Source organism: Haemaphysalis longicornis, unplaced genomic scaffold, assembly GCF_048455015.1.
Source record: "Haemaphysalis longicornis isolate Haplotype H1 unplaced genomic scaffold, Haemaphysalis longicornis Haplotype H1 scaffold_4, whole genome shotgun sequence".
Lineage (NCBI taxonomy): Eukaryota > Metazoa > Arthropoda > Arachnida > Ixodida > Ixodidae > Haemaphysalis > Haemaphysalis longicornis.
Genome location: NW_027526361.1, coordinates 97,214,996 through 97,223,802, shown reverse-complemented (window position 1 = coordinate 97,223,802; position 8,807 = coordinate 97,214,996). Strand labels below are relative to the sequence as shown.

The following is an 8,807-nucleotide window of genomic DNA, read 5'->3' as shown; positions in this document are numbered from 1 at the left end:
CTGTTCTTTTTTTTTTTTCTTCCTTTTTTGCTTTCTAAGATTTCTGTAACTATTTTTACTTTATTGTTTATGTCATACATATAGTTTGTGTATGTTGTCTTGTCTTAATTGTAGTGTTTTTTTTTTTTTGTATGGTGTACCAGTACCAAGACCCTAGGGTTGTTCCTGGGCACCGAAAATAAAGGTTGATTGATTGATTGATTGATTGATTATTATTTTATTAATTACGTGATAACGAAAGAAAGAAAAACACGTGCCCAGAGTGGGGACCGAACCCACGCCTTTCGATTAGATCTCGAATGCCTTACCAACTCGGCTATCTGGGCGACTGTGTTCTCCTTCGCTTTCTGGGTTATTTATATTTACTACAACTGTATCTGACGCTTGAGGGTGGTAGCCAGCGCCACTCAGACTACACGGGGAGAAGGGGACCTTCTTTTCAACCCCCGGGGAGTGACGCGAACGTCTACAGCCTGTCATAAGCGGGCAACTGGCGCGAAACCCTCTTATGCTACCTTGGCATCAAGGCTGCCAGAACCGAGGCCCTCGCTAAGCTTTCGCACGATAATAGGGTTTAGAAATGAGGGGCTCGTTAGGAAATACAGAAAGAAATGCCGGCAGTCTACAACGCCAAAGAAGGCATAGGGGAATGGTTGGTCTATTTGTTACCGTTAGTGACGTTACATTATTATTATTATTATTATTATTATTACTATTATTATTTTATTAATTACGTGATAACGAAAGAAAGAAAAACACGCGCCCAGAGTATATATATATATATATATATATATATATATATATATATATATATATATATATATATGCAAAAAAAGTACGCTCTTCAGACTCTTTATTTCCAAAGTTTCGACCTGATACAGGTCTTCCTCTGTGTATATATATATATATATATATATATATATATATATATATATATATATATATATATATATATATATACAGAAAGAAATGCGGGCAGTCTACAACGCCAAAGAAGGCATAGGGGCATGGTTGGTCTATTTTTTTTACCGTTAGTGAAATTATATTTTTTTAGAATAATTGAAGCGAGAAAGAAAGAAAGAAAGAAAAACACGCGCCCAGAGCGGGGCGCATTTCTTTCTGTATTTCCTAACTAACTATATATATATATATATATATATATATATATATATATATATATATATATATATATATATATATATATATATATATATATATATATATATATATATATATATATATATATATAATATTATTACGCAGTATGCATCTCTTCATTTCGAATAAAGATCAGAAGTGGCAGAATTGCTTTGCGGTACCGTTAATGAGGCCTTACTACGAGGTTCCCTAATACGGTACTCAAGGCAAGTGCAAGACGCGATGTCTCTGTTTAGTTGAAATCTTACAATTGACCTCCACAATGCTGTTAACTGCGCTTTCTTACTCGGCATCCCTTATTATTTTCTTCTGCAACGAAAGTACCACGAAGATTGCCCAATACCAATGCCATTCGGCTGCTGCGCACGTTCTCAATAAGTTATTCCCAGTGACTTGAAATCAAGAAACGTCATAAAATCGAGTTCTTCGGGTATGCTAGGAAAATTCAGGGGCTTCAAATAAATGGGAGTTTCCAGTCCTGATGAGCCACTAATGGCGCTCTTAGCCATTCTCCGAAAATATGCAGTTCTTTAGAGGGTCATACTTCGAACTTTTAGTTCTTGTCTTGATGTTGAACCACCCAGTTTGTGTCCACAGATTCATCATTAGGCTCGTACCGCGCTTTCTTCTAAATAAGAGTTTACGGACTTGCCTGGTACGCCTAATTAGGCTGGGCCGTTTGAAAGACAGCGGTAACAAAATACCTGCTTGCGTTACAAGCTAGCTATTCTACACAGCGGAATTATTACTTCTCATACTAAAAACAAGTCGCGTCTGAAAGTTGAGATATCTCGTTACTCTTGAAGGTCCTTAATCCTATACTATTAGTATCGGTGCTTCGTTTGGGTCGTTTCTACAGTGAAAAAAAAAAGAACGTGAGATTGAGGCTGGAGGAGCGTTCATGTAAAAAAATGAAAAAAAAAAATACGGTGTTTTAAAAAGTCCAAATTGACCCTCTTATTGCTTTTCATGTGATTACAGATATACTAGTTGTACTTGTCGGACAGTCTAAGGCAGGCTGAGACATTGATTTAAAATATTTTGATGCCTATTGCGCACGTGTATTCTCCAGATTTTCTCAGTTAAAATTATTACTGTGATGCAACCATTAAAAATAAAAGGTATACTTCTTTTTTCCCCGGAGACCTAATCATATCAGATTATTCCGAAATGGCTCGTTAGTGAGTCCTCTTCTGCAACAGTTCTTAAAAATTTCAGAACTAAAGGAGTGTGGCAATTACGAACGGAACGTTTTCGTAACTGCAAACTCATACCCAAATAATTAGCTTTTGGATTTGTTGCAAACTTAGCAGTTTCTCAAAAATATTGCAGGTTTTGCAAATAAGCGAAGCTTGGCGTGGTGGAATGGTTAAGGAAGAGAAACTACGCCGAGGCAACCAGTAAAATCCTCAGGTCATCGTCTACAGCGTCGTCATTGTTATCATCATCCCAATCATTCTGATGTTTAAATGCAATGCAGGATGTCCGCCTCTCTCATATCCTTCGAAGATGACAGAACATGCGCATGCATTAAGCCTAAACATCAGAGGTTAGGGCTAACGTTACGCTTTTAGATCTAACGTCGTCAGCTGGCACTCATTGAAAAAAATTAGCCATCTTATGTCGCGCTGTCGATACAGGTTGAGGTCATATAGAGCGAAAAGTTAGACCCAAGCTCCAGCGCTCCGTTGCAGACTCCACCGTTGCGGCGGTAATTCTTGCAAGAGGATGCGTACCCACCGAGTATCGCATACCCGTAGTGGTACAGTCATTCTCAAAATTTTTTAGCCCATGCAAAAAGGGCATATGCCACAAAAAAGCGGAGTACCACATGCTTACCTTTCGAGAGAAGCTGAAACGTTTTGTGCAAGAGAGCTAGAGAAAATACATTTTTTTCGAACTCTAAAAAAATAAAGCCGTCACAGTTAAACGTAAAGGTTTTCCGTTGAATTTTTCGCGTGGCACAGAAAATTTTGACAAAGGCTTACATTTTGCAACGCTTTATACACAAGATTGTGGGATGCAAAATGCTCCAGTTAAATAGAATAAAGTTTTTTGCACTAAGGCCATTACTGCACCCGAGTCTGCAGCAAGTGTTCGTGAGGCAGACTTGGTGTTAGGAATACTCAGAATTATATTCGAACGAGATGAACGCGTAGATTTTGTAGCACAATTTGTCGGCAATGCATGAAATCACGAGTGGAAGCGTATGCAAGTCTAATGAGTCGAAGGTTGACTCTGTTTTTTGTTCCTCAGCAGATTGATTGATTGATCGGAAATTCAGCGGAAATGACATAAGCTGCCATGTGTGCGAACTTCACTGAACAAGGTAACAAAATAGCTGTTTACGGCGATGCCCGTTTCCTGAAACTGCACTGAAACCATATCGGTGGCACGATTCAACAAAGTAGGTTTCTAGTCCTCTCAATTGCGGCTTATTGATGTTTGGGAGGATAGCCCCGGTCACCGTCACCGTCTCATGAAAAACAAGGTTTTGAAGACATCCCACGCCTAATCCGGCGCGTCCATTGCAATAAGTGGACAGACGCTAGCGTAGCAGTGGGAACATTGCACACGTTTTCTCTTTCGTCTTCAATATGCATTTTCGTCGCATCGTGTACCCGCGATGTTGGTTCAACTTCGTATTGGACACAGAAAAATAAGTCGTAAATTTATCACTATTCTTCCTTAAACGTACTCCTGTCCCTCGGGTTCTTTCACCACAAGAAATTTCAACCCATGGTGCGATGCGCAACGAAAGAACATACAGATGGCAAACGTTTAAAAGTCTCTTTTCCATACGAGTGTTTTAAGCAAACCATATATGGCTGTTAAATGTCGTATTTTTGATGTCCTAGAGCAAACACTGCCGAGCCTCCATGTGTCTTTGAAACGTGGGACGTTCTGTAGGGCGAGGGGATCACGCGGTCACCATCAAGGTCACACGCTGTTCAAAACATAATTCCGACTTCACGTTCATACCTCTCGTCACTTGGAAATGCACTTTTTAGTAAATTATTTATCGTAGGCACGGTTTTTGAGATCAGTAGAGACAAAATATCAGTGTGGGCCTGTACGCGTGCGTATTTCTAAAGGATTACCGCCATCAGTGCTAAAAAATAAAATAAAATTGCCCATGCCTTACACCAAAACTCTGTCACATCTATGCCGTGTGCTAACAAGATTCGCTAGTGATCAAACTCAGCCGAGTAGAATCGCCCATAATTTTTATCTTTCGTTGTGATTCACATCAGAAAATATCATCACCGACTCCTAGGTTAAAACGTTCGGTTTACAAAAAAATGTTTTCCAAGACTGTTGTTGCTTTCTTCATTGATTTCTGGTATACACACACACACACAGAAAAATCTATTACTGCAACCGAAATTGGCAGTATAAAAGCACCTGCATTTCATTTTCAACAAATAAGTGAATTCGCGGGACCATTAATCTTCCGCTGCACGCTCTGCGAAGTATGGACGAAACAGTCGGTCAAAATAGCGAGTAAACTAAGATGCACCCCAAAAACGCCAGTAAAGTTGTGTATGAAGACGCTCGCATGTGCAGTTACAACGGGCGGTGCGTCGAAAACGTACGGTTGAAATCTTATTGCAGGGTAGTGCGAGAGCTTTTTTGTGTACTGTCGCTTTCATTTTTGTGAACACAATCAAATTGGGAAAGGCTGGAACGGGGCGCACGCGCACAAGTAATTATCTCCCAGCGGCACTTCATCACTCACAGCCCCGCAGAGCTTGAGGGCGGGTTACTCCCAAAGGCGCAGTTAGAACAAGGTAAACATCGAATTGCGAACAGTGTATTGTATATAAACATAAACATAATCTAAAATAAATTGAGTCGCACGTGCCCAGAAATGCTTCCGTGTCCGGTTACATCCGCTGAAACCAAATCAAAAAAGGAAGCGGAGAACCTCCAATCTGCCTTGTTTCTTTCGGATGCATGCGATGCAGTCATTTTCTGATAAAAGAGGGACCGATACTACAAAACAACGCTTCGCAGCGAGTTCAAGTGGGGAAAAATAATTCTATCCGTGTCCCCACGCAAAGACCCGGAGGCTATCTAAGCTCATGTCACTTCAAGTGGGACTCGAACGTGTTTTACACTTGATGCTCCGGGGCCGTTCCATGTTTTTGAATATGATAACGAAAATCAGTGTGTTTACAAAATATAAAACTGTAAAAAGCGCAAGTGGGTCTAGGCTAGAAATATTGTAGGTAATGAAAGAAGTATGAGTACATATAGCACTAAAGCCGCATTTTTTTCAGTCAATCTGAGCCCGTCTGTTTCAAATATGAATCCGTTCCTAGTTTTTTCTTTTCTATAGTGTGACAGCGTGGAAAGAAACATCTTAATTGTAGTTTTGAGATGCCAGCACATCAGTTTTATAGCAGCCCAGTTTGGGCGAGGAAAACATTGAAAGTTGGAGAGATAATCGATGCTCTTCCCTTTTCACGTGTCGGCACTGGAGGAGCGCAACGAGATTGATGGATTTCTTTGCGCTACATGAGAAACAAGAAAATAGACTAGATTTGTAGTACAGGTGATATTACGCTGCCTAGCTGGCTTGCTTTCCTCTTCAGTGACTGACAAGTGGCAGACGCTTTCTGTCGGTCGTATGCACCATGAGTTAGCACGAGATCAATCGAAACCAGTGTCGCTCGACCCATTTTGCGTGATTTGAAAAGGCTGAACACGAAGCAGCCTACGCCGGAACGAAGAGAAAGCAGTATGAAAATAACAATAAGCGGCCTTGAATTTAGGTAATACTGTTAAGATCGGCTAGAGGAAAAAATTACACAGAAATTAGTTTCATGCGTATTCAACACTTACGTAGATCATTGCATCTAGTTTGGAGTGAATAATTTAGGAAAGATATATTTGTAATGCGGTCTGTGCATTCAAACGCCGAGGCAGTCGCGGAGGGGGGGAGAAAAAATCCGACCTATTTTCTTGATCTTTGCCGCTGACAGCTGGTCATCGAAGATCCACGCCCTGACGTCACTAAAGATTGGCGGATGTTTCGTCTCCTTCTCAACCCCAACATGTGACGCGCTACGACGGGGGGAATGTAGAATGGAGACAGAATTTCCCACGACAGCTTGTTTGTAACGTGCTACCCGGAATCATTGAGCAAATAATAAAGTTAGAGCTTGATGTATCACTGGAGTCAGCGCAAAGGTGTGCGTCGGTTTTGCTCTGACTGCAGCGTTCGGACAAGCGCGACTGATGAGATGAGCGCGACAACACGCTCGGGACGAGTACGAAAAGCACGCTGTCCCGCAACACACACTTTCTGAGCAGGAGACATTGAAGTGGCCTTAGACAGCCTTCCTGTGGCTTTCCGGATGGTATTAAAAGAGCCATGAATACAAAATACAACTATGATTCATTGAAAAAGGCTACTTTGTCACGACAACAGTAATATAAATTTAATGGCGAACTTCAAACGAATATTAAAGGGACACTGAAGTGATTTGTAAACATTGCGGGATTACTAGCGCAAATTGTAGTCCGGAGTCCACAGGCCATGTTTCGACCACTCTGAGCCCGTTTACGCGAATTTATTTAGTAGAAAAGGCAATTCAAGAATGCTGTCCTCCTCTCTGCACCCTCGCCCATTTTTTGTGGCGTTTTCGTGTGACGTCACGAGGAGACGAGCTGGCAATTGGCTGCGCTAGTGCACGGTTCGCCGACCTTCCGATCAAATCAGTCGGCCCAGCGTTTAGACCGCCGGCCACCGACGGGTCGTCGCAATTCACTCGCTCAATTAAAACTAAGCCACAACACGTTCGTGAATGGAAAAATGTGCCTTTCTTTACTTTGTTAGTTTGCACACTGTATCAAGCGCCGAGTCCGGGTCGCTCCACACAAGCGCTGCACAAGTGCACATGGGACGCTTCGGTGACTTTACACTAGTAGGAAAATCTAAGGCCACTTGAAGGCGGGAGAAGAGTCAACGAAGTCAATGTTGGTACTAAGGAAATTATATCAACTGAAACTTTTACTGTAAAGCGCAAAACTAGGGAGCAGGAAGCACTTTTTTGCGCTGAGTGAACAAGCACAGTGGTCAGCAGCATGACCACACATCTGCGAACGCTTTTCCGTCTACGAAATGCAATTGCTACACGTGAGCTATTGTGGAAACTTGGGGGACGCTTACTGCACGGGCGCTATACAACAAATAGTCACCTAAAGTACTTGAATGAATAAAACTAAATAAATGTGTAAACTAGTTATACATTATATACCTTACATAGCCGAGGTCGGCAGGGTTGGCCCGTCGCCGATGGTCTGAGGCGCTAGGTTGTTGTTTTGCCAATCACACGTTCGAATCCCCGAGAATACTTCGTTTCTTTTTTTGCCAGTTCATTTTTTCGTTTTCGGCCGATGTTTTCTAAACTGAGTTCACCATTTTTGGGCTGTAACGTTCACTGCTCCACGAGCGAGTTCGCAGAACACGCGCAGACTGCCACTGACGTGCTAGCAAGTTCTCGTTAGCGTGCTGTTGCCACAAGCACCGACTCCTTGCGGGCAGTGGGCACAGGCCTGAATCAGCATACCCTTGCACACGCTTTTTACGATACAGGCATGAGTTACGCTAGCTCCGAATATGCGGGAAAAGCGGATGGCATTTGAGCGTCTGTGGTGACGCGGAGGGCGTTCATCCACTGCGTAGGCCTCGGCTAGTGATTGCTACGATTCCAAGCCGTCCTGGGTGGCTTATCTTGGGCATTTTGCAGCCGACAACATGGCAGAAGCGTGGTACGACGATTACTGAGATATCGATAATGCCCGTCCAACGATGCCATCGGATGTCAAGCATGTTGTTTTACAGTACCGAAACCGAAACTTGTTTGAATGCTAACCTCGGACATCGTCCAATTACGTTGCCATCTCCTCCCGACGTCACAGCCTTTAGTTGGTGCGGCTGCCACAGTCCGCGCATGGTAGTATTTCTTCTTTCCCGCTTTATAAAATATTTAACGATTTATCAACGGCATAAACGATGAAAAGTGTGGTAATTTGAGCCAGTCTACGCAGTGCAAGCAAAACCGGGAGCTTGACAAATTCACTTCAGTGTCCCTTTAAGGAATACAGGGGAAGTAGAGGCGCCTCACCAGCCGCTAACTGGCGATATTTCTATGATGTCACAAAATCTTGTTTGTGCAATTGGCCGCCGCTGACCTAGGCCACCGTTATGGAATATGACTGGGCGATTGTAGCGGGGCCCCTAGTTTCGTTTGATCGTATCGTATCTATTGAATGCTAACGAGCAGTTAATCCCCCGATAACCATGTGTCTAATTCTGGCCCGTATTACGTAACTCCTGCCCATATTGCGTCACTGTAGTACGAAATTTGAACGTTTTGCAGTATTTCCTGCGTTATTTTGATTAAAGATTGTTTTCCGTAGCTGGACTGGAGCTGCGTGAGCTACCCGAGGCTACTCTTTTCCAAATAGGACAGAGTTGTAGTTCGTCTCCATGGCACCATTAGGTTGCCGTATAGAGTGAGCTTGCAGTTTTACACAAGACTTCTCTGTTTTTTTTTTCGTTCTTCGCGCTGTTTTATGCTACAGATTCTTGGTGCTCGTCGGCCTGTTAATCCGCAAGATCGGACATGCTAAGTGTG

General features: G+C 42.6%; 1 non-coding gene across 1 annotated transcript; it reads right to left on the bottom strand.

Moving 5' to 3' along the window:
* Positions 1–254: 254 nt before the first annotated feature.
* Trnar-ucu (transfer RNA arginine (anticodon UCU)) lies at positions 255–326 on the bottom strand. The gene has a single exon. It is a non-coding gene; the product is annotated as a tRNA-Arg (tRNA).
* Between the last annotated feature and the right edge of the window lie 8,481 nt (positions 327–8,807).